Below are 26,288 nucleotides of genomic sequence, written 5' to 3'. Positions count from 1 at the left end.
CACCTTTGAACCAAGCTCAGGTTTTCCCCTCCACCACTAGCTGTAAATAGAATATGCTTTGGATCCCCCTTTCCAGTGGGTATGGAAAATAATGCTTTTGCAAATAAACAGACCTGCCAAGGCAGAGAATTCACTTTTTTTTTTGATGTTCCACCGCTCTCACTATAAGTATTGTGTCTACTATTTAGCTCTGTCTACTCTCAGCCAAAAAAGATGAAAGTACCTTTAAATACTGCCACATTTTGCTTTATATTGATAATTAATAGAATTGAGCCTTCCATTTTCTCTCTTCAATGCATTAGTGGCACTTAGTATCATTCAAACAATTCCGAAGTTCTTATAGCTACTATTTCTTCTCTGTACCTCTCAAAACCAAAGGCACTGCATCTGTTAGTGTATCCCTCTCTACCTGTATTCCACTCTAGTTCACTGCAGGTGAAACTGTTAGTGATTGGACTGCTATTGCTTGCCAGAACCTAGTAATATTTCACTTGCCACTAAGGCTGTTAATTGCTATACAGTTTTGAATGATCTTACCTCAGAATCCCATTGTTAGAGCAAGTTTCCTAGGACCTATCAGTACAAACTTTGTTAGGTTACATTCTCTAGAAGCAGAGACTAAGGTGAAGATTTGTATGCAAGTGAATTACTAAGGGAGTACTCTGAGAAGTTGGAATGAGGGAAACTAGAAAGAGTTGGGGGGGGGAAGCTAATCAAGGTATGGGTCTCAATAGGAGTCTATCTTCAGCCTGATCTCAGGAAGCTCTGAAGCCTGATTTTCTCCATAGAGGTGGTCACTTTGAGGCAAAGGGCCTGATTTTGCATACCAGTGTGTCAGTCAGTCTTTGTTGCTATCCCTGGGAAATGTGAAAACTTCCCAGGCAAGATGGCTTCCACTTAGCTGGGGATAATTCTAAAGAGAAAGGGTACAACTTTGAGGTCTTAGCAACAAACACTTACAGTAGCTTCACCAGCCCAGTAATGGGCCCAAGACACCAACAGCTTTCACATTTTTTCTCCTTTCAGTTAAGCTGGGCTATATGATTATTTCTAGCCAATGAAATGCACAATTTCTAAGATTTTATTTACTTATTCGACAGAGATAGAGACAGCCAGTGAGAGAGGGAACACAAGCAGGGGGAGTGGGAGAGGAAGAAGCAGGCTCATAGCAGAGGAGCCCTATGTGGGGCTCGATCCCATAACGCCAGGATCACGCCCTGAGCTGAAGGCAGACGCTTAACCGCTGTGCCACCCAGGCGCCCTGAAATGCACAATTTCTAATCCTTCTTCTCCTGCCGTAGTAATTTGCAATGCTACGTTTTCCAGTTGGTGAGTCTAGATGAGAAGAGACCTCTGGAAATCACTAATGGACATGGAATATGGATGGGAAACAAAATCTCATTGTGTCAATTCAATGGGAATTGGGATTAATTTACTATTGCAGCATGACTTAGCCTATCATGTTTAACACAGGGTCTATTTATTACTTAATTTTGAGAAAGACTGCTCTATAACCAATTCTGTCTTGCAGATGAAGAAACAGAAACCCAGAGACATTATGTGATTTGTGTGAGTGTGAACCAGAAGCAGAAACAGGATTCAAACTCAGGCTTCTTAAATCTTCCTTGTATCAGCCAGTAAACTCCAGTAATCCTCCATTAATACCATTTTACCACTAAATGAATGGCAGAAAGGGTTTCAACATAGTCAAAACTAATTAGTTCATTTATTCAATAGATGTATATCAAGCATTTACTATTTATTAAACACACTTGTAGGTGCTGGGGATGTGGCCAAGAAAGACAAGTTTCTGCTCTCACAGAACTTACTTTTTTTAAAAAAAGATTTATTTATGTATTATTTTAAAGAGATAGAGAGAGGCAGACAGTGAAGAGGGGAGGGGCAGAGAGAGAAGGAGAGAGAGAATCTTAAGCAGATTCCCCACTGAGCATGGAACCTGACACACAGCTTGATCTCACGACCCCAAGATCATGACCTGAGCTGATATCAAGAGTTGGCCCCTTAACTGACTGAGCCTCCCAGGCTCCCCCAGACCTTATCTTTTAAAAAATACTGAACCACTGATCCCACTGATGGGGCTTTTTCAAGATAAATTTAAAACTTTAATTTTAATACTGTGTTAAAGTGTTTTCATATAAAATAGATTACAGTTGTGTTTTTAAGCAAAAATCTGATACACTAATACATATATAAGCATTCACACATATGACACATGCTATCACATGGGAAAAATCATGTTTCTTATTTACTATCATCTATGCTTTTCACTAATGAGGGTGCATAAATAAAACTTTGTCTTGGTAGGTCATTGTTATGACTTCAGCCTGAAGCTTTGTACATTATTTAATACATTAAGCTGGGTTGTGAGTTCTTCTATCTCAATTAAATATCTGCCCTTCAGAAAGTTTTTTACCATTGCAATTTAGAAGTGGCTTTATGGGGCTAACTTCCTGACATTCCAGAGAATATATGTCTTAAGTTGATTGAAGGATGAAATCCACCTGTCATAATCTCATTTAAAAATTCCTCAGGCTGTTCTTACGTGTATGACTGGCACTCCATCATCATCATCATCATTCACTAAATCATTCTATCAATATGCAGCTGACATTTACAGAACTCTCAGGTATAGGCCAGGGACAATGATGTGAAAAGCAGACACAGTCACTGTCCTCATGAAGATTACAGTCAGGTGGCATAGGTGGACGTAAGTGGAATAGTCACACAACCTAATGGAAAATATCAACCAGAAGTGAGTGTGTATTGTTCACAATCGTGCATATGATTATTACCATTCTCAGCAGCAACAACAAACATGAGATATTGAATACCATCTCTCATTTTCTGTACATTTTAAAGTGCACATCTTTTCCATATTTTAACATTTCTGAAATAAGTTTGCACCTTCTAGTTTATGGCATCTTGATGTGAAGTTTTAGGAATATCTTAATCAACTTTATTTCATATGAGCAATGAATGAAAAATCTAAGTCTCATACAGCTCTTTCTTTCACTAGGAATAAAACCGTTGGGTTAATTGGCAACAATTTAAAATTTCTTAATGGTATATAAAATAACGGTGCATTTAAAATCAATGGCATCTTAGAATATATGTAGCTGTGCCTTCCCCCTACTGTGTGCTGGGAATACAAAGATGTATTTCATAGCCTCTATTTGTTGAATGCAAAGATGAAGGAAAGAGCATGCGGGTGCACATGTGCAGTGGGAAGAAAGGGGCGTGTGTAAGACTATGTCATACTCAGACTTGTTTTCTAAAGATTTTATTTATTTGTTTATGTATCTTTTTACTTAGAGGGAGTGTGTGAGCAAGCAGAGAGGGACGGAGGGAGAGGGAGAGAGAATCTCAAGCAGACTCTCTGCTGAGAACAGAGCCCAGGTTGGGGGGTGGGCCACAATCCTTGAAATCATGACTAGAGCCTAAATGGAATGCTTAACTGACTGAGCCACCCAGGGAGCCCCATACCCAGACTTTTTAATTAGCTTTTGGAATATAGAAGATCCTCAATAAAGTTTTATTTAATGTGTGACTGATAAGGAAGTCTGGGATGTCCTGAAACCCAGGTTATCCTTTACTGTTCACCCATCTAGACAGAATACTTGGTAATGGTAACAAGCGCAGCTAAGTTTTAAGGGCAGAGAAAACCTAAAGGATTTCATTTTTTTACTTTCACTGTAGAACTTCATCATACTTTTTTTGTTGTTGTTCTTGCTTTTTTCTCCTTAGGGGATTCACACTATGAGAAAGCTTTCTAGCTAAAACTAGCTACTGATAACATACTTGTGGCATGTCAACAAACTCTCTTGGATCCAAGCCAAAATGGAATCTTCTACTGTTGTCCACAACATTAGAATACTGTTTGAGAATATGTTCCTTTATTTCTGTTAGGTGAATGCAGTAGCTGTCTGAATACACAATTCCTGGTTACTAAGGAGTTATCTTACCCACCTACATGTGTTAAAAGAATTGCCAGTTTAATGATAAGCAGTTCATTCTACAGTGTCTTCTACCCTGTCACAATTTAAGAAGTTGACTTCTTTATTAGCTTTTGAGACAGAATTCTCCTCATGAAATGACTTCTTTGAGATCAACACCAAACCAAAGGAGCAGGTATCAAAGGGAAGAAGGAATATTTGGCATACCAGAATTCCACTGCTGTGAGAAATAAACATTGTAATTCTGAGTCAGCAGTGCTACCTCTGGAGTCTGAAAATGGTTCCTGAACCAGCACCACATACTCTCCAACACAAATAAACAAACGAACAAAAAGTATAATGCAAACATCTCAAGCCCAAATTCTCAAGGTCCAATTCGCCATTTCTTTAAGGCTAATTGGAAGATTTCAATGAGAATGGAGCATTGTAAAAGACTCAACTGTTTTTAATGTTTTCTGAATTAGAAAACCATTTGTAGGGAGGCTCTGGGGAATATAGGAATAAACATTGTCTTGAGACTTGTGATCTGGCCCTAAAATTCTATCTCTCACACCTCCATGACCTTGAACAGGTCATTTCACCCCTCTGTGTCTGTTTCCTTACCTATACTTAGACCCCACTGAGGATTATGAAACCACTGAAGGTTGGAGTAGATAATCTCTAAGCTTATTTTTAGGTCAAATATTCTTTGGTTGGATGATGGTTGAAGTTAAAGAAATTTTTTGAAAGATTTGTGCGGGGGAAATGATGAGCTGTTGATGAGACCAATAGTTAGTTATAATACAGGTGGAAGGAAAACTAGCATTTATTGACTTCCAGCTGTGTGCTAAACATTGCACTAAACATATATATCTTATTTAAGATTCACAACAGCACAGCCAGGCAGTATTATTACCCTTATTTGACAGATGAAAATAAGTCGAAGTTAAGCAATTTACATACCTAGTAAATGGTGGAACCAGAATTTGAACCCAGGAAAAGTTCACCAAAGCTACTGTTCTTTTTAGGAAGCAAAGAAGGAAATTAAGAATATACCTGTTAGAGAATAACTGTGCTATTTTGAGGGAAGGTTTTCTGAATGAGTTTATAATATAGGAGCTTTAGTGTTGTCCTGCTGGCTTTTGAGACTCTTTGCAATATGCACAGTTGGGACAATAGAACCTATGTGATATTTATGACATTTATTTCAACTTGGTAACCTTCACAAAGCAAAAATATACTCACTATTTTATTCATTTCACATTTCTCTTTCTTGTTATTTTATACTTTAGGGAGAACGGAGAAGATTATTTCTAATGAGAAAAATGAGCAAGACCAAAGCTTCAGCTCTGAGCTCATTATATTACAATATTATCTCTTTTCAAAACACGTTAAGGGCCCAGAAAGCCTACATTCTGCTTTGGCTTCTATGTGTATTACAGGGTCTGCCAGTGGTAAATGTTCAATAAATGCAATCTCTTTCTATTTATAAACTAGGTTCATATTTTAAACAAAAAATGAAAAATAAAAAATGGGGAATGATAAATGGCCCATATACCTCTCAAGACAAGATAATTCAGTAGTTGTACAAGGGACTTAAGTAAAATTATGAATTATACAAAGATGAACATAAAAACAAATTATGAATGTTTACATTTTATGTAGAGCGTACTTCTGGTATGAAGACATGTTTGTAAATTTTAGCATCTGGAATTTTCAGACAGGCTTTAGACTATTTGAAATTCCCCAGCAGTATTAACACTGAGCATCCTCGTAATTTGCCAGGGTTGTATTCCCCCATTTAAAGTCAAGAATAGCTCCCTGAGTTATTTTGGCTCACGTTTTGAAAAGAGACCAGAGCAGCTGCACAGGAGTGTTGGGTGTCCTCATAGTTCATCCCTTGAGTGATGTTTCTTCCACTTATTGCTGTTTGTTCCTATTTTTAAATCATTGTCAGTATTTTTCCTTGGCTCTTCTCACTGTCTGCACTTTTCTGGCTCTTCTACACAAATGGTTTTATGTCCTTTTTCTCTTGGATTTAGCATTAGTTGAGCTCATTTGCACATTTTTGTTCAAAGGCGAATAAAGAGTTCTTTAAAGCATTCAGCAGATGTAGATCCCAATTTTACTTTATGGTTTCAAACAATGTATAATATTTCATATATTCAGCTCTTGGGTGTTATATTCCAAATATTCTTTTTAATTTGTGTTCTTATAGCAACAACACAGTACTCTTGAAGGGATTTGTTTTAATTTTTTCCCAACTTCTTTCATTAGGCAATTTATGTCTGCAGGGAATGCGTTCTTTTCTTTGGTTTCACTATGGTCTTGTATTTTGTGAATTATCAATGCATTGAAGATGTAGAGACTTTTTTTTTTGGCTATTTAAATTGTGGATTAAGGGATAGTCTTCTCAGGCTTGTATTAATTGGGAGAAAAGCCATTATTAAATTAAGTTGGCGAGGGTTTAGAAACTAATCAAGTGAGGCATACACTTACTGACCTTCTTAGTCCCATCCACATTCATCAGTTCTTCCTGCTTCCATCAGAATCTAAGACTCTTTCTATACCCAGGGAAGTTACAACTTTCACTAAACCATTCTACTAAACCCAAAATCCAGTTGACCTAGGAGCCATGGCCCTTCAATAACAATACCAACCTCAAGAAAAACCCTGAGACTACATACCTGGCCATGTAAATAGGTATGTGAATAGAGAACAAGTTTCTGCTTTTGAAAGATTCATTTTGAAGATTTATTTTTTAAAACAAGGGGAGATTACAAGCCATGTTAGGTATGTTTGATTAAACTTCTTAGTTGGAAATAAAATGGATTATGTTTGGTGATAAAGATCCACATGTTTAATGTATTGAAGACACAGAAAGAGACCTACCTTGGCATCATACCAGAAGGTAATCTTTTCTATAGGCTGTAAATTCTTTTGGGAAAGGGACTGCCTCTCACTTGTTTGTGTTCTCCCATCATCTAGTATATTTCTTGGTATATAATAAATATTCAGGAAGTGATTGATGAATGAATGAGTTAAGCAAAAGAGAATCAATGTGTAACCTGAAACTCCCCCCCCCTTTTTTTTACAAAAGAAAAGGGAGCAAAACACTTATTAGGTAGCCCTTTAAGATCAGAGAAATTGTATGCATAGCAGCTGATGTAATAGGCGTGTTCTAAAATCAGCAGGCCCACATGAAGAACCTTGATTGCTATGTGTTTTAAAGCCAAAATTATACCTTATTCTTTTAAATGGTGAAAAGCCACTTTAAATATAATCTACCAATTTGGCTATTTATCCAAACTAGCAAATGCAATCTGAACTTCATTTTAGTTTATGGAGAATCTAATATGGACCAAACTGACAGTTTTAATTTTATGATTAAAATGCATCAAATTAGAAAGCTATGATCACGTTAGCAATTACACTTGGTACGCAATTTCGAAGATATTATGGAATTTGTCCAAGAATCCTAGAAATTGCTGAATTATACTTTCAACCTTACCTCAAGGTCATCACCCAGAAAACAAAGCAAGAAAAATGTTACACTTTGTTGCTAGCAGAGACTTGGTCCCAAATGCCAATAGAGAGCTCTGGAGAACTGTACAATTTTTTTGTGGAGAAATGCTTTATCTAATCTTGGCTGGCCTCAATTTATTTAAACGAAGTGGCAAAGAATCTTGCTTAACCTATTTAACCTCTAAACAAAGCCACTAATGTTACCACTCTTGGGAGGTCTCAGAGAAGTAGAAAAGAGTCTAAGAGACTAAGAGAGTTTATCCAAATGTATGGGTGGTATGTAGATGTGCATCCAAAATGAGAATGACCTCCATTCTGTCTTAGAGGAGTGTGTGATAAGACAGTATCTCAGTACTAGTGGAAAAGGGAGTTCAAATGAGATCTCACACTTTTGAATTCTCTGTTTTTAACTTCATCTGTAACTCTGCCCACTCAATGACTAATTAATTGTCTTTAATCCAAACTAATTGCAGTGGCTTTCATCTGGATATAGAAGGAAAAAGATGGAAGAAATACCTAGAAGTCCTACAGGAGACCAACACCAAACAAAACCAATTGCCTTCTGCCATACTTCAAATGTCATAGGGGAAGAATAATCAATTTGCAAAGGAAGAAAATATCTGCTACAAAGGACATTATAATGGCATTCTTTTCATAGTATTCTAAGATTCCAGTTAAGGTAGTATATTATTGCTGAAAGAATAGAAAAATAGATTAAAGGAGGCGAATAGAGAACCCAGAAATAAAACCACACAAATATAGTCAGCTGCTCTTTGACAAAGGAGCAAAAGCAACACAATGTAGCAAAGTTAGTCGTTTCAACAAATGGTCATCCATATGTAAAAAATGAATCTAGACATAGACTTTACACCTCTCACAAAAGTTAACTCAGAATGTATCGTAGACCTAAATTTAAAATGCAAAACAACAAAACTCTTAGAAGAAAAATAGGGGAAAATCTAGGCAATCTTGGGTTTGGTAATGGATTTTTAGATATAACACTAAGAGCTTGACCTATGGAAAAAAAAACTGACAAGTTGAACTTCGTTAAAATTAAAAACTTGTATTTTGTGAAAAACACTGTTAAGAGAAGGTAATGATAAGCCACAGACTGGGAGATAATATTTGCAAACTACGTATTTGTTAAATGACTGGCATCCAAAATATATAAAGAACCCTTAAACTCCACATTAAGAAAACAAGCAATCCAATTATAAAATGTACAAAGGATCTAACAGATCCCTTATCAAAGGAGATATACAGATGGCAAACAGGAATTTGGAAAGGTGCTCAAAATCATGTCATTAGGGAACTGCAAATGAGAACAATGAGATACCACTACACACCTATTAGAATGGCAAAAATCTTAAACACTGACAACACCGAATGCTGGTAAGGATATGTAGCAGCAGTAACGTTCATTTTTGGTAGAACACAGAAATGGTACTGTCACTTCGGTAAATAGTTTGTTAGTTTTTTCCAAAGCTAAACATAATCTTATCATATGATCCATCAATCATGCTCCTTGGCATTTACCCAAATGAGTTAAAAACTTATACTGACACAAAAACCTGCGCATGAATGTTTATAGCAGCTTTGCTTATAATTGCCAAAAATTGGAAGCAACCAAGAAATCCTTCAATAAGTGAATGAATAAACAAACTGTAGGATACCCAAACAATGGAGAATTATTAAGTGATAAAAAGAAATGAGCTGTCAAGCTATGAACAGACATGGAGGAACCTTAAATGCATATTGCTAAATGAAAGAAGTCAGTCTGAGAAAGATACAAACTGTATGATTCCAACTATAGGACAGGCAGAACTATAGAGAAAGTGAGAAGATCAGTGGTTGCTAGAAGTTCAGGGGGAGTGAGTGAGGGTTGAATAGGTAGCATTTTTAGGGCAGTGAAACTATTCTGTATGATACTCTAAGATAGATGGTGGATACATGATATTTTGCATTTGTCAAAACCCACTAAACTATAGGCACAAAGAAGGAAAGCTAAAGTAAACAATGGACTTAAGTTAATATTAATTTATCAATATTAGCTCATAAATTGTAATGAATGCACCACACTAAAACACACTGTTAATAATGGGAGAAGCTATGTGTTGGGGGTAGGCCGTGGAAGGGGTAAATAGGAATTCTCTACACAGTCTATGCAGTTTTTCACTAAACCTGAAACTACTATAAAAAATAAAGTAGTAAAATATTGGTAAACAAATATTATATATTTTGTATCAGTCCCTGCAATAAAGGTATCATCTTCACTTTGATATTTATCACTGTTTAGCTGTAAAAGAGTGGGCCATTGTGGAAAGGGCAGGAAAGAGAATCAGACAGCCCTGGTCTTAAAGTCCCAGCTATACCATTTACCATCTACATGATATTTGGAAAATTTAAGATTTCTCTTAGCTGCTGTTTCTTTATGTGAAAAATAAACATCATATAGAATTTATACGGTTATTGTGGATTTCAAATGTGGTAATGTGCAAAATTACCTGGCATGTATTAGGAACTCCATAAATGCTAGTTACCATCTCTAGATTTTAAAGACATTGTTTTGGGATCTGTCCTAAAATCTTAAGTCCTTAAGTTGCTTTGCTGATTTTCAGAGTGGGAAAGACAGAATGATTAATGCCTTTAAAATGTTACAGTTTTATGGAATGAAGGAAATGAAAAGAATTTTCATTCTCAAAGAAACAGCATTTGACTGTTTTAGGGTGGAGAATATGATGATTATCATAGCCAGTAGGAGATAGTGTTGAAAAAACAGTTCTTAAACCAGCTTTTCTTAACACAAGCATCAATTAATTGAGAAGGAAAGTTGGCAAGTGAGGAACAGAATAGAATCCTCACTGGTTCTTCACTTAGAAATAAGCAACAGAATAAGAAGTTAAATCTATAAATGTTATCATCTTGTGTATGAAAGACCTGCACTCATCAAAATTTAGATATTGGTGAGTAGTTTTGTGTGATGTGAACACAGTCAAAACAGATTCTCTTCAAAGCAGGTGCTGGAAGATGAACTTTCTCCTGATTGAGCATCTTTTCCATCCCATACCCTACTTTCCTCTAAGATAGCTAGGACTCCTAAAATCATAAACCCTGACTTGTACCCAGAAGCTGAAGCCCTCTCAGTGCTCAAGATTCTCTATTATTATATAATGATAATCATCATATGTGTCCAATATGACTACAATAGGACAAGCATTGCTCGGATGTTAGGGATAATTAAAGTGAAATAGGAAATTGTCTGAAAGTTCCCTAAATTTGAAGAAAAATCCAGATTAATTTTTTTAAAGTACTAAAAATTTACTTTGTTCCGAAAAGGAAAAGTTAAAAGAGTTATAAATATTTAGATGAATGTATTAGCTTTACTAATGTAACACATGCTTTTACCACAAGCTTAGTAGCTTACCAAAACACAGACTTCCTGTCTCATAGTTCTGTAGGTCAGAAGTCTGAAATGGGTCTCACTGACTAAAATCAAGGTGTTGGGAGGGCTCTGTTACATTGTGGAACATCTAGGAAAGAATTAGTTTCTTTACATTTAACATCTTCTAGAGCCTGCCCACATCTCTTGGCTCATAGCCTCTCTCCGTCTTCAAAACCAGCATGGCGTGTCAAATCCTCACACAGAATATTCTCACACTCTTCTGCCTCGATCTTCTACTTGTAAGGACCCTTCTGGTTACATCGGGATCATCTAAATAATCTAGGATAATCTTCCTTTCTTTTTTTTTATAATAATATTTTTATTATAATATGTTAGTCACCATACAGTACATCCCTAGTTTTTGATGTAAAGTTCGATGATTCATTAGTTGCGTATAACACCCAGTGCACCATGCAATACGTGCCCTCCTTAATACCCATCACCAGCATATCCCATTACCCCTCACCCCCCCAAAGCCCTCAGTTTGTTTCCCGGAGTCCATAGTCTCTCATGGATCATTCCCCCTTCTGTTTATGCCCCCTTTCTTCTTCCCTTTCTTCTCCTACTGATCTTCCTACTTCTTATGTTCCATAAATGAGTGCAACCATATAATTGTCTTTCTCTGTTTGACTTATTTCACTTAGCATTATCTCCTCCAGTCCCATCCATGTTGCAGCTAATGTTGAGAAATCATTCTTTTTGATGGCTGAGTAATATTCCATTGTAGATATGGACCACATCTTCTTAATCCAGTCATCTGTTGAAGGACATCTCGGCTCCTTCCACAATTTAGCCTTTGTGGACAATGCTGCTATGAACATTGGGGTGCATAAGGCCCTTCTCTTCACTATGTCTGTATCTTTGGGGTAAATACCCAGTAGTGCAATGGCTGGATCATAGGGTAGCTCAATTTTTAACTTTTTAAGGGACCTCTGCACTGTTTTCCATAATCTTCCTTTCTTAACATCAGCTGATTAGCAACCTTAATTCTACCTGCAACATTAATTTCCCTGCTATATAAAGTAACATATTCATATACTGCAGATTAGGATGTGGGCATTGCCAGGGGCCAGGGGGCACTGTTCTGTCCACAATAAATAACAAGCCAGGAGCTGCTGTTCCTATCAGCTCTAATAGCTCAGAGCTTCATGGGAGCAGTGTAAATGACCTCATTAACTTAGTTGGGGAGGCTAGTGAAAAGGCCTTTCAGCAAACCCTACTGTGAAATTCTTTCAACAGAAGTTTATGGCAACAGGCACGGTTGGACATAGCTCTCTATCACTTTGTATTTACTGATCTGCTTATACCTCTGGGTGAATTTAGTGCCTTGCTTTAGGACTCTTTTTCTTTCTTTTTAGAAAAGAAGGAAATGTTAAAATACAACTAACTTTACTTCCAGGAGGCAGGTCTCTCTTTTGCATAGACACTGGGAGAGAGCAAAAATATGCAAGAAGACATAGCAAACATTCTAATTGTCTGGTGACAAATGAATTATGTTATTTATGGCTTTAGATCTATTCCCAACTTCCTTAGAAATGCATTGGTGTGGAAACAATGAACATTCAAGAATCATCTCAGCCTGAGCTCTAATCAGTGACAATTTCAGACCCTAATAAAAGGAAAGGAATAAACAGAAACGTTTTGTTTCTCTTGGGACAGACCAAATTGGGAATGGATTCTCTGGTCTCACAGGTACACCCTCCTGAAAGCAGTAAAACCACAGTATGTGAAGTCCTCACCTTTCTCCAAACCTGCCTACACCACAGGATGGACAGGCTCAGGTCTGAACATCCTTTATCAATTAGAGAGTCTTAGAGGTGGGGTACAAATTGCCCTATAATTTTAAAACTTATCATTTCATACTTAGGGTGAGCCCTTTTGGTTGAATGGAGGAGATACTCATTGGGATTTTTCAAATGTAGAATAATGAAGTTTTAATATATCTACTAAACACAATGGTATAATAAGCTTCTTAATTGTGTTCAGGACAGAATTTTTATGATTATGCAATCATTTTCCAATTCTCAACTTTCTGAAATAAACATCTGGACAGGATTAAAATCCCCTGTGGGGAAAGACTGGGTGACATTTTACTATTTATCAACACCGTGCTGCCGGTGCTGGGCTCAATAGCACTGGCTTCTCTGTTCTGTAACTTTTATCCTTATGGAAAGATGACTCAGGACAAATGAGAAATTTTTAAATGTTTCATAGTTACCAATCTCAAAACTTGTTCTAATGGCCAATTTTCTGGACCCATCACTAGTGACTCTGATTCTTAGGGTCTAGATGGTTCTAGGGGATTGGCATCTTTAACAGGCTTCCCAAGATAACTTTGGTCATGCAATTTTCTAAGCACACTTTGAGAAACACGGCCTTAGTTCCCTGAACCATTCTGGATGAGCGCTGTGTGCATCCACTTTGCACAGCTATCGTCATTAAAGAACACACTCTCACATCACACTCTGGGCCAATTAATCTGATTTCTCTAATCATGAGTGTTCTAATCGTTCACTCTTCAAAGTGGTGAGGGATTTCTCAGAAACCACTTTGGTTTTTGGAGAAGTGGAGTGATTGCATCAACGCTGATTTTGTTTTTGTAATGTGGGCAGAGGACAAAATTAACCTTTTGTTTTCTGGTTTGAGTTAATCATTTGGTCCAAAAAAGAAAGCCATTAAAATACTCACTGTGTCATTTTGTTTGGTTACAAACCAAATAGATTTGGTAATTGAGCTTTTGATGAATCTAGACAATTTCAGTATCCACATTGGGGCAAGTGTTACAGGGGAGGAAAAGGAAGGTGTGAGAGTGAGTGAGGAGATTATTCAAGACATTTTATTTTGGAGATACTTGCCACTATTCCTGACATCAGCTCAAGCATTCCACAAACAAGTGGCTCTTAATATTTTGGGAAGAGTCATGGACTCCATGGGGAATCTGATTAAAGATCCAAAGTCCTTCACCAGAAACATGTATATAGACATGCTTTACACAAAAATTCTCAGACAACTTTAAGTATGTTATGGACCCACCCATCCCAAAGCTCATCCATATTTAGAACTTGTGTTCTGAGAAGATTGCCCTGTGCCCCCTCTCTTTAGAGGAGTCTTTTTACCACTATCACAGACTCTCTCGCATTAGTCTTTATGCATTATATAAATAAGAATCATCTGGGGTAATTGTTAAGTGTATAGATGTCTGGCTTCCATCCTCAGAGATTGATTCAACAGGTTTGGGGTCCAGCCTAGGATGCTGCAGTTATTTTATGAGCCTCAGGTGATGCTGATGCAGGTAATAAATGACCATAATTTGAAAAACAGTCAAAATTGAGAAGCTGGGCAATGATTCAGAAAAGGTGGCTCAACTGGTGCAAAAATATAGTAAAAACAAATAGACCACTTCCCTCTGCCGCATAGAAACCTGGGTAAAAAGAGTGGGGCTGGTTCTTCCCATTCAGACCCTATTCTACCCTTCTGTTTAGCTTGGCTATCCTAGGATGTTGTTTTCATTTTCCCCAAGGAAAATTCCCCACAATGCCCATTTTAACTTCATATTTTTTGCATAAAATATTGAAAATGAGGGTGCATAGGCAGAACAATTTTTCTCTCACCCCAAACACTCACAAGGGGCCGTGGGACCATTCTTTCTCTTCAAAGAGACTTCCTTCTCCTGTGTTCATGGAGCTTTATTGCTTACAACTCAAAAGAGGTAAGGGCAGTGTGTATTGAACAGAAAGTCTGCAGAGACCTTTCCTCACCAGCCTCTAGATCTTTCCAGACAGTAATTTGGCTGGATATTTTAAAACAGTGCAGAAGAACTTCTGTAGGTTGGGCAGCAGCCATTAGTGGGAAATTCTCTACATTTGTTGAGAGTTTATTTGTGCTACTGGACAAGAGTACTATAGAAGCAAACAAAGGCAGTTAAGATTCTATCCTGCCTTAAAGGGCAGGCTCATCATTTGCCTTATTGATGTTTCAAAAGACTGGTCAGAATAAAATACAAACCTATCCACTCCACTCCAATCAACCAGGGCATACAGCTGAAAATTCTGTCCAAATATCTCAATATAAAATTTTAAATTTTCCTTTCAGAGAACAAAGGCATATTGTTTCTATGGCATTGACCTCAGCTAACTTTCACAACGCTAGCTTGTCAAGCTTCCCTCTTTCATCCCTTACTATAAATAAAGATTGCTTTCAGATCTTATGCGAAGAAATAGAAGAAGAGATTGGCACATGTGGTCTGATGCAAGAGGACATTTCAGTGGCTCTCATCAGGCAAAAGATAAAAACAACCAAATTTGATGAGTCTTTTATTGTTGACTCAGTGAGATGGTTCCCTTGGCAACTAACATGGGAGGTGATAGAGCTGGAAGAGCTAAGAGCTCCTCTCCTACTTCACCCACAGCTGATTAAAAGGCTTTCAGACAAACAATGTTGATAGCACAGGAACAGTGTCAAATACGATGGTGGGGAGAAATGGGGGTGGCAGGTTGGGGGGAAGCAAGACAACTGCTTAAGTGTCATCAAAATTTAAGTGAAATAAAACATATTGGAGACACTGTTTCATTAACATTCAAATCAATTATATTCAATCAAATCTAATTATTACATTGTCTCCTCAGTGATTCCTTGATGTGAAAAGAACAGATCCATCTTGATTAGAAAACAACTGACAAATATTTTATTAAAAACCTAATGAGACTTGCACTATGGTAAAGCATGGAGTTTCAAAAAATAAAAAAGATGGCTTGCAGTTTTGAAAAACTTGGATTGTTATGAATTTCCAAAGGAAGTGGTATATGAGGTGTGGCATTCTCAACTTGGCATTGAAAAACTTGAACTCATTGCTGGCCTCTCAATAAAATGTTTCAGAGAACAAAACAACAACAACAACAACAATAAAGTGTAGATGTTCTAATTATGTTAATAGAGATGGAAAATAAAATGCTTGATGCCACCATTGCCCCAGTAGACATGGGAATTTGAATAGAAATTTTTTTCTTGCTTTTCCAAAACTCTTTCCACAAACTTGGCACTTAAATCTTAGTAAACCTGTAGTTTCTACAAATTCACATCCCACCTTGTTTCTTGACTGAAAGCATTGGCTGCATCCAGACAACTTCATCCTTGGAAATCTACACCAACAACTCCATTTGTTGGATATCTGTTGTAGAAATACAAAATGAAAAACAAACAAAAAAAAAAGCATTGAGTTTAGTGAGTTAAGATATGTTTCCTATATATAAAAACAAAATTCATTAAAATGTAGATAATTTTTGGTAGAATCTAATGTTATATTTGTGAAATCATAATAACCCAGAAAAATAAACTGAAATATGACCAAAGACTTATGTACAGTAGTGTATGTCACAATAGTGTAAATTGTATAATACTGTAAAATTGAATATGATATACATGTCCAACTATACAAAACTGGATGAATAAATTATGACCTCTCCATTGTGGTTATTGAAAATCACGTTTGCAAATATCAAAGGATACAGAAACATGCTCAAGAGTATATATATATTGTAGAGTAAAAAAGAGCAGATTGTAAAATAGTAGAAAAATAGAATATACATGACATATTTACTCAAACTTGGAAGGACACGTCATTTAAGATCTTACGTAGCAGTAATTATCTCTAAGTCATAGGATTATAGGTGAATTTTGCTTTTTACTTCATCTATCTGTGTTATCCAAGTATTTGACAATGAGCATGTGCTATATTTGCCCATTTTAAAAATGGAGTTTGTTTTTTTTTTATTATTCAGTGGAATTATTGGATCATATGGTATTTCTATTTTTAATTTTTGAGGAACCTCCATTCTGTTTTTCTGGTGGCTATACCAATTTACATTCTCCCCCAACAGTGTATGAGGGTTCCTTTTGCTCCACATTCTCACCAATGCTTATTATTTCTTGTCTTTTCGATTTTAGCTATTCTAACAGGTTTAAGGTGATATCTCATCATGATTCAGATTTGCATTTCTGTAATGATTAGTGATGTTGAGCATCTTTTCATGTGTCTGTTGGCCATGTGTATATCTTCTTTGGAAAAATTTCTAGTTAGGTCCTCTGCCCATATTTTAAGTGGATTAGTTGGGTTTTTTTGGTGCTGAGTTGTAGAAGTTTTTTTATTTGGGGTATTAACCCCATATCAAATATATTATTTGCAAATATCCTTTGCCAATCAGTAGGTTATCTTTTTGTTCTGTTGATGGTTTCCTTTGCTGTGCAAAAGCTTTATATTTTGGCATAGTCCCAATATTTTTGCTTTTGTTTCCCTTGCCTTAGGAGACCTATCTAGAAAAATGTTGCTACAGCTAGTGTCAGAAAAATTACTACCTGTGTTCTCTTCTAGGATTTTTATGGTTTCAGGTTTCACATTTAGGACTTTAATCCATTCTGAGTTTATTTTTGTGTATGGTGTTAAAAACTGGTACAGTTTTAGTCTTCTCCGTGTAGCTATCCAGTTTTCCCAGCACCATTTATTGAAAAGACTGTCTTTTCCCTACTTATATTCTAGCCTCCTTTGTCATAGATTAATTGACCAAATAAGCATGGGTGTATTTCTAGGCGGTCTATTCTATTCTCTTGATCTATTTTTGTGCCAGTACCATTCTCTTTTGATTACTAAAACTTTGTAGTACATCTTGAAATCTGGAATCGTGATACATTCAGCTTTGTTCTTCTTTCTCAAGATTGCTTTGGCTCTTTGGGATCTTTTGTGATTCCATACAAATTTTAGTATTATTTGTTCTAGTTTTCTGAAAAATGCTGTTGGTATTTTGATAAGGATTGAATCTATATATTCCTTTGGATAACGTGGACATTTTAACAATATTCTCCCAATCCATGAGCATGGACTGTCTTTCCATTTGTGTCATCTTAAATTTCTTTCATCAGTGTTTTATAGTTTTCAGAGTACAGGTCTTTCACATTTTTGGTTAAGTTTATTTCTAGGTATTTTATTCTTTTTGGTGCAATTATAAATGTTGTTTCCTTAATTTCTCTTTCAGCCACTTTATCATTAGTATATAGAAACACTACCAATTTGGGGGTATTAACTTTGTATCATGCAACTTTACTGAATTCATTTATTACTTCTATTAGCTTTTTGATGAAGTCTTTATGATTTTCTATGTATAGCATCGTGTCATGTGCAAATAGTGACAGTTTAACTTCTTCTTTACCAATATGGATACCTCTTATTTCTTTTTCTGGTCTGATTTCTATGGCTAGGATTCTAGTACTATGTCAAATAAAATTGGTCACAGTGGACACCCTTTTCTTGTTCCTTATCTTAAAGGAAAATCTCTCAGTTTTTCACCATTGAGTATGGTTTTAACTGTGGGTTTTTCATTTATGGCCTTTATTATGTTGAGGTATGTTCCCCCTAACCCCACTTTTTGAAAGTTTTTATGGTGAATGGATGTTGTACTTTGTCAAATGGTCTTCTTGCATCTATTGAAATGATCATATGATTTTCATCTTTTGTTTTGTTCATATGCTGTATCACACTGATTTGCAAATACTGAACCATCCTTGCATCCCTTGCACCTGATTGTAGTGAATGACCTTTTCAATATATAGTTGAATGTGGTTGGCTAATATTTTGTTGGGGATTTTTGCACCTATGTTCATCAGGCATATTGACCTGTAATTTTCTGTGTGTGTGTGTGTGTGTGTGTGTGTGTGTGTGTGTGTTGTCTTTGTCTGGTTTTGTTATCAGGGTAATGCTGGCCTCATAGAATGTATTTGGAAGCTTTCCTTCCTCTTCTATTTTTTGGAATAGTTTGAGAAGAATAGATATTAACTCTTCTTTAAGTGTTTGGTAGAATTCACCTATAAATTCATCTGGTCCTGAACTTTCATTTTTGATAGTTTTCCGACTGATTCAATTTTGTTACTTGGAATCAGTTTGTTCAGATTTTCTATTTCTTCCTGGTTCTGTTTTGGAAGATTATAGTTTCTTTTATTTTTATTTTTATTTTCCTTGTGAAAAAACTGTTTTGATCAGGAAAGATGTATGGTATAATTTCGACCTTCTTAAATTTACTGAGGCTTGTTTTGTGGCTTAGTATGTGATTTATTCTGGAGAATGTTCCATGTGCACTTGAAAAGAATGTGTATTCTATTGTTTTGGGATGGAATGTTCCATATGTATCCGTTATGTCCATCTGGTTCAATGCGTAATTCAAAGACATTGTTTCCTTGTTTTCTATTGAGTCCTTTATCAAGGACACAAGTCCTTTATCAAATACGTGTTTTGCAAATATTTCCTCAAGTTGACGGCTGTGCTTTTATTTTCATTTTCTTAATATTGTCTTTTAAAGAGCCAAAATTTTTAGTTTCAATGAAACATACTTCATGAACTTTTTTTTTTTTTTTTTTTTTTTTTTTTTTTGGTGCTTGAGTGTTATATCTAAGAAATCAAACATTAGTGGAAGGGTATTCCATTGTGCTAATTTTAGGGAAAAGCCTACAAAATCAACAATCTATTCTTAAATTTTGTTAAATAACCTTATTTCAAGATAAGGTTCTATAAAATATTTTTTCCATAATTTAACAAATAACTCTAGTCCCCTTTTGAAAATGAATTCACTTACTTATTTAATAATTTATCTATTTATTTTTACATTGTTATGTTAGTTCCAGGTGTACAATATAGTGATTCAACAATTCCATAAATCACCTGGTGCTCATCACAAGTGCACTCCTTAATCCCCATTACCTGTTTAATCCATCCCACCACCCAGCACCCCTCCAGTAACCATAAATTTGTTCTCTATAATTAAAAGTCTGAAAAGAAAGGGGGGCATGCCTGGGTAGCTCAGTCAGTTGGGCATCCAACTCTTGGTTTTGGCTCAGATCGTGATCTCAAGCCCTGCTCAGCAGGGAGTCTGCTTGCGGTTCTCTCCCTCTCCTTCTGCCCCTCCCCCACTCACATGCGTGCACGCTCTCTCTCTCTCAAAAATAAAAAATTTAAAAAAGAGCCTGTTTCTTGGTTTCTCTCTCTCTCTTTTTCCCCTTTTCTCATTTGTTTTATTTATCAAATTCCATATATGAGTGAAATCATATGGCATTTGTCTTTCTCTGATTACTTATTTCCATTAGCATAATGCTCTCTATCTCCATCCACATCGTTGGAAATGGCAAGATTTCATTCTTTTTATGGTTGAATAATATTCCACCATATATATATATCTCACATCTTCTTTACCCATACATCTATTTTTTTTATTTCAAATTTTTATTTAAATTCTAGTTAGTTAACATACACTGTAGTATTTTTTCCAGGAATAGAATTTAGTGATTCATCACTTACATATAACACCCAGTGCTCATCACAACAAGTGCCCTCCTTAATACCCATCACCCATTTAGCCCATCCCTGCCCACCTCCCCAAAAGTGAATTCACTTTAAGAAGCCTTTTTAAGAACCAATTCTTAGACAATGAGGACTTTTTGTACATGGAAAGAACCTGGTAAGGGGTCTTTATGAGAAAGAATGTGCATCACCAACAAGAGGGAGATTTTCTCTGCCTTCCTGGCATCAATTCTAGGCCCTTCTGTCTCAACACTAATCTTAACCTCAACGTTTAGAAATACCTGTCACTGTTAGGGAACTCACAACTCCTCCCCAACATACATGCAAACCTACAGTTTTGATTTAGTCTATTTGTTTGAGATGAAAGAGAAATATTTAATAGCCTATTAAAGCACTGAGAAAGAGTATGGTTTTGAATACACCAACATTCAAAAACAGTTCTGGGAAATCATGGACTGGATTGTCCCTCCTGTATTAGGGCCATTTCCTAAAGTGCCTCAAAGCACTCTCAACACTCTAAGGCGTTTGGCTCTGGAATTCTGGTGTTGGCAGGAAGCTCTTCATCCCATCTGTTCTTTCTACCACCTTCATATGGTGAATAATTGATAGTCTTGACTTTTTTTGGAATAGAAGCCAAAATCAGCACTAGAACAGAACAGATTGCTGGGCTCCACCCCTTTCTGCTGATAACAAAGGGGAAAGTCCAGCAGAGGCATCCACATGTTCCGTGAAGACATGATAGCATGGCTATAGGAATGCCATACATAGCCCAAACTGGCCCCCAAATGTGAGTTCATTGCTTCTGAGGGCAGTGCATGTCAGTAAGTCAGCAAGAATGCTATACATATCCCAAATAAAGCATAAAAGAAAGTTAAATTTATGTCTATTATCACTTTTGGTTTTCATTATTCCACAGACAATAGCAATTTACTCAAACAGTTTAAGGCTAGAGTTTCAAGGCAAATACTTGTTTTACTTTTCTCCAACTCTTTATTTGGAAAATGCTCAAATTTACAAAAATGTTGGAAGACTAGTACAATGAACATTCAAGTATACTTTGTCTACATTCACCAGTTTGCTGCATTTGTCTTTCCTCTCTCTTTCTCTCTTCCTCTCATTCTCTCCCAAACTACTTAAAAGTAAGTTGCACACAAAATAAACTTTCAACCCTAAAATATTAACATGGTCTCATTAATGTTAAGGGCATTTTTTAAATGAACCATAATTCCATCATCACATCTAATTTTTCCTCAAAGATTCAACCTAGGTGCAAAAATTATTTAGCTGTTTTTGCCTTTTTAATTTTAATTTAGAATAGTCCCCCTGCTTTTTGGTTTTGTTTTTCATCATATTGACTTAAAAAAAAACATACAAGCCAGTTGTAGAATGTCCAACATTTTGTATTCTTCTAATTGCTTTCTCATGTTTAGATTCAGGTTGAACATTTCTTTTTTTTTTTTATGTTTTTTTTTTTATTATATTATGTTAGTCACCATACAGTACATCCTGGTTTCTGATGTAAAGTTTGATGATTCATTAGTTGCGTATAACACCCAGTGCACCATGCAATACATGCCCTCCTTACTACCTGGAAGACAGGTTGAACATTTCTGACAAGATTAATTTATAGGAGATATTGTGTACTTAATGCATAACATCAGAGGACATATAATGCCAGACTGAACTACTACTATTAATGCTAAATTAATTACTCGGTGAAAGTGATGAGCATTAGCTCTTTTTATTTAAAATTATATCTAATAAGCACTGAGTAATGTATAGAATTGTTGAATCATGATATTGTACACCTGAAACTAATGTAATACTGTGTTAATTATACTCGAATTTAAAAAGTTATATCTAGTATAACTCGAATTTAAAAAGTTATATCTAGTATAACAAGTGATCTATGAGTGATACTTTGCAACTGTAAGAGTATCATATTTCCTACAATCCCACATCCCAATTTTAGCATTCTTTGATGATATTTACCTAGATAAGTTATTACACTGGAGATGACAAAATGGCTAATTCTATTAACCAGAATTTTTCTCAAAAGATGAACCACTCCTCCCCATTCCTATTCCTTTTGAATATCACAGTTGATTCATGAGTTATTTTAAAATTTAATGTATTATAATATATTACTATCTCTATACTTCTTGATACTCCAGCTATATCAAATTTGGCCAAGAGGAGCCCCTTTCAGTATGTTCCTCTGTCCTTTTGGTATTACCCCCATTTGTCACTGAGCACTCCTTTGCTTTCTAGATCCCATGCTCATTGTAGATTTTTCCTGTCCCATATCTGGAAGCAGTCAATTCTCCAAAATGCTCAGTTCCTTTTATTGGGGAGTGGTATTTAAAAACTAATATCTGAGTAATATGTATTTTCCTTGTTACTGGGGTGCCATTTTTCCTAGGCTATTCTAATGGACAGAATTAGGAAGTATACTTTTAAAATGAATTCATGTTGATATTTCCAATTCAAATTTAGCATTACATTATTTTTTCTTAGCTTTTTAAGTGTTATATTTGTATTTTTTTCTCTCATAGTGAGAATTTTTATTTCTTATAGTAACATATTTACCTGATTGTCATCTTATGTCATAAATTCAACAGTTTAAGAATTAAAATAGTATTGCAACTAACAATAAACCTATTAGGTAAAGTTTAACATTGCCTTTCCTCTTAGAATTGATCCCACTAAGATTTTATAGTTAAGACACTATTTCCAAAGGTGCTTGAATTAATTCTGCTTCCTGAATGGCTGTGTTATCAATTTAATAGGCAGTTAGATTAGATTTATTTGTTTCTCTTTGTATTCAGTTTAAGAGTTTGCTTTTTTAAAAATCTTTTACTTTTAGCCTTATTTTTTGAATATAGGACATTTACATAGCTCAAATTACAAACTATATTAAAAAATTCTTTACCCCTCTACTATTCCTGTTTATACCCAATTGGTAACAATTTTGTCCTTCCTATGCTGTTGGGTTTTTTTATTTGCAAAAACAAGCAAATGTGTGATATCTATTCCTATTTCTTCTTCCTTTCTTACACAAAATGTAGCATACTACAATTGACCCTTGAACAGCATGGGTTTGAACTGCACAGGTCCAGTTGTAAGTGGATTTTTTCAATAAATACACTACAGTAGTGTAAATGTATTATCCTTATGATTTTCTTAACATTTTCTTTTCTCTAGCTTATTTCATTGCAAGAATATAGTGTATAATATATATAACATACAAAATAGGTGTTAATCGACTATTTTGTATCATCAGTAAGGCTTCTGGTTAATGCTTAACTTATAAGCTTCACAAGTTGTTCCTGTTTTTTTCTCCCTCCCTTAGGTGGGATGGCTAAAATGGGCTGGAGTTGGGTTATTTACCTCCTGCCACGTCACTTAGGCTCTGATTAACTAGTTTCTCCTGAGGGCAGGACTTATTAGGAGCAAAGTGCTCTGGCATATTTCCAAATGGTTCCTTTTCCCTTTCCTCTGCCAGAAGCTTGAGGGGATTTTCTTTGGTATTTTCTAGGAGAAACTGGTCAAGCTCCAGGAGGTAAATCTCACAAAACTGTGGCTACTACTATGACTGAGTTTTCCTGGCTTTTTAACTCTCAGAGTTGTCCACACTGAGACTTCATAATTCATCAGTTACAATTCAAACTGGAATCTCTGTTCCATTCCTTTGATCTTATCCCCAATACCAAGCTACTTGGTTTTATAGCTTTATGTTAAGTATTAAAATCAAGTTGTATAAACCCTTCGAATTATTTTTCTTTCTTTCTTTTTTTTTTTTTTTCAGAATTGTTTTAGCATCTTAGGGCCCTTTGCATTTTCATATACATTTTGGGATCAGCATGTCAATTTCTATTTAAAAAGTCTCTGAAATTTTTATTTGAATTGTTTTGAATCTATAAATCAATTTGGGGAAAATGCATATCCTAATAATATTAAGTGTTCCAATCCATGAACCAGATGTATCTCTCTATTTAGATCTTTATTAATTCTCTTAGTAATATATTCTAGATTTTTAAATAAAAGTATAGATAATGGTAATATGTTTTAATTTTTAATGTAGAAGTTTTGCACATCTTTTATAAAATTTATTCCTAAGTACTTTGTTTCATATGTAACTGTAAGTAGCATTGTATTGCCTTTTTCAACTGCTTGCTGCTAATACAGAAATGGAATCATTTTGTATAATGACCTTGTGCCCTACAAACTTGCTAAATTTATATTGTTGATTTCTATCTCTAGATCTGCCAATTTTTGCTTCATGAAATTTAAAGCTCTGGTTTGAACTATACATATTTAAGATTGTTGATTTTTCCTAATGATTCCATTTTATCATTATTAAATGGTACTCTGTCCTTAAAACTCTTGGTCTTGATGTCTACTTTGGTATTGATATAATCACCTAGTTTCCTCCTGCTTTCTATATATTTGTGTCTTTAAAATTATTTATTTATTTACTTATTTATTTAAAAGAGAATAAAAAAGACAAATTATTTTTGAAAAATCAATCAAATTGATGTCTTTACATTTAAAACATGTCTCTTTTAGGCAGAAATCTAACTTGATTTTGCCTTTTTTGTTCAGTCTGACAATTTCTGCCCTTTAAATGGAGTGTTTAGACCATTAATGTTTGATGTAATTATTGATATGATTTGGTTTACATCTATCATCTTGATATTTGTTTTTCATTTGTCCGTTTTGTTTCTCTTGTTTTTTTTCCTATGTTCTCTTCTGTTTATGCAATTTTTTTCATTTCACATTTTATTTCCTTTGTTGAATTATTATCTGTATCTGTTTTTATTATTTTTTAGTGGTTGCTCTAAGGTTAATAATATATGTTTGAATTTATCCAAGTCTATTTATAGTCAATACTGAGCCATTTTGTACTTCACAACTCCCAGTTCCGAAATGCAATAACCTTACAACAATATAATTTCATTTACACAGCCCATCAAAGCCTTTCAAAGCCTTTCTGGTGTCTCAGCTTAAGTGACTGTGATGTTAATAAGGTGTTGTAGCTGTCTTTGCACTCCTACTGAGCCAGGACTCCGAAGTCCCTAGCACTGCTGGGCCACTAGTAGTATCTATGTTTTATTCTCCACGGTTTGGCAAGCCTCACACAGCTTATCTTGCTCATATCAAGTACAGCCCTTGGTCAAGGACTTGTGCAGAACTCCCCAGTCCAATCTCCATGAAAGCTTCTGGGGTGCTGCTCAGTGCAGTCCCCTCTTCTCTGGTGCCTGCCCTGCAGATTCCAGCCACTTCAACTTCCTTAAGTCAGCAGGACCATCTTGCTCTGCTAATTCCATTTCACTGGCTTCAGTACAGAAATTCCCAAGCAGGGAGGTAGGGTTAATATGAGACTTCCTTGTCGGTTTGTCTTCTTTCAGAGATTGCAGTCTTTTGTCTGGCTTCATATTTGTACACTGGTGGATGGCTAGTTCAGTATCTACTAGATTTACTCATAACCAAGAAGCTTTAGGCACTTTTTATAATGAATAGCATATATTTCAGGGAACAGGCTCATGACATCTGTAAGTGAGAAACTTGTAGAGTTTACCTTCACTTTGCTTTTTACAGACTTTATCTGTTTGAGAGTCTCTGGTAGTATAACTGGAGTTTAAGAAGATATTATATGGGTTCTTGAGGCATTCTGGAAGAATTTAACTTCTTTTATGTATTCTGAGGATTTCAGAATTCTCCACAGTTTCCCTCTGCTTGCTTCTCTTTTGCCTTCTTCATTCTCTTTTTTCTCTTTCCTGTGCTTCTTCAATTTCTCTCTCTTTTTTAAAAAAAATTTAATACATACTTGTATAGGGGATCATATGGGCCCAACATTTTGGGGGACTTGGTGGATATTGACTCATTTAATTGTTCAATGCAGTGAGTAAAGCAAAAGGAGAGTAGTGGATGCAAGGCAAGTGAGTGCACCTTACCCCTGTTTTCCTTCCGGAAAATTGAGTGAATTGTTTGTCTTGCTCTCTCCAAGTTTCTTAAGCTATTAGAAAAA

The 26,288-nt window shown here is 35.6% G+C and overlaps 1 protein-coding gene and 1 long non-coding RNA gene across 2 annotated transcripts in view; one reads left to right on the top strand and one right to left on the bottom strand.

Annotated features, from left to right (window-relative positions):
• Nucleotides 1-26,288, top strand: part of FBXO4 (F-box protein 4) — a 364,568-nt gene that overhangs the window by 149,580 nt on the left and 188,700 nt on the right. The gene's annotated exons all lie outside the window — the stretch shown is intronic.
• LOC123785519 (uncharacterized) overlaps nucleotides 1-26,288 on the bottom strand; it is a 37,888-nt gene that overhangs the window by 7,228 nt on the left and 4,372 nt on the right. The window contains exon 2 of the long non-coding RNA XR_006777657.2: nucleotides 16,004-16,087. This is a non-coding gene — a long non-coding RNA (uncharacterized LOC123785519). The remainder of the gene's footprint in view (nucleotides 1-16,003; nucleotides 16,088-26,288) is intronic.

This window comes from Ursus americanus, chromosome 15 (assembly GCF_024610735.1).
Source record: "Ursus americanus isolate L20-20 chromosome 15, mUrsAme1.1.p, whole genome shotgun sequence".
NCBI lineage: Eukaryota > Metazoa > Chordata > Mammalia > Carnivora > Ursidae > Ursus > Ursus americanus.
Note: the sequence above shows the minus strand (reverse complement) of the source record. Positions and strands in the feature narration are given on the sequence as shown.